We start from the raw sequence: 502 nt of genomic DNA on the forward strand, positions 1-502 counted from the left end.
CGGGGACCAAATTTTGCGTAACACGCCAATGCCCCTGCCCAAGGAGTAGTGCGACGTCATTGACGCCTGTTACCGTGCGAAGCACGACGCAGGAATGGAACGTGAGAGCAAGTCTCCCCATTCGACACCCACGTTTTGTGTTCGGAAGCCGAACAGCAAGTGGCGTATCGTTCACGCTTACAATAAGCTCACCACTGCCACCATTCCGGCACAAACGCCAATTACTAGAAAAGATGTTCTTCAGAACCAAATGGTGGGATTTACGAAGTACAGTGCTTTCGATTTGGTAGATGGGTATAACCAATTGCTCATGAGAGCGAGTGACATTCCGCTGACAACGGTAAGCACTCCGAGCGGCATGCTCTGGGAGTGGCTGGTGATGCTTCAAGGGCTGTGAAATGCACCAGCAACATTTAATTGTCTTGTGACGCAGTTGTTCAGGCCCGTATGCACAGACATACTTTGACGACATTTTCGCTCACAGTCGTGCGGAGCACGGGAG

Source organism: Plasmopara halstedii (assembly GCF_900000015.1).
Source record: "Plasmopara halstedii genome assembly, contig: Scaffold_525, whole genome shotgun sequence".
Classification (NCBI taxonomy): Eukaryota; Oomycota; class Peronosporomycetes; order Peronosporales; family Peronosporaceae; genus Plasmopara; species Plasmopara halstedii.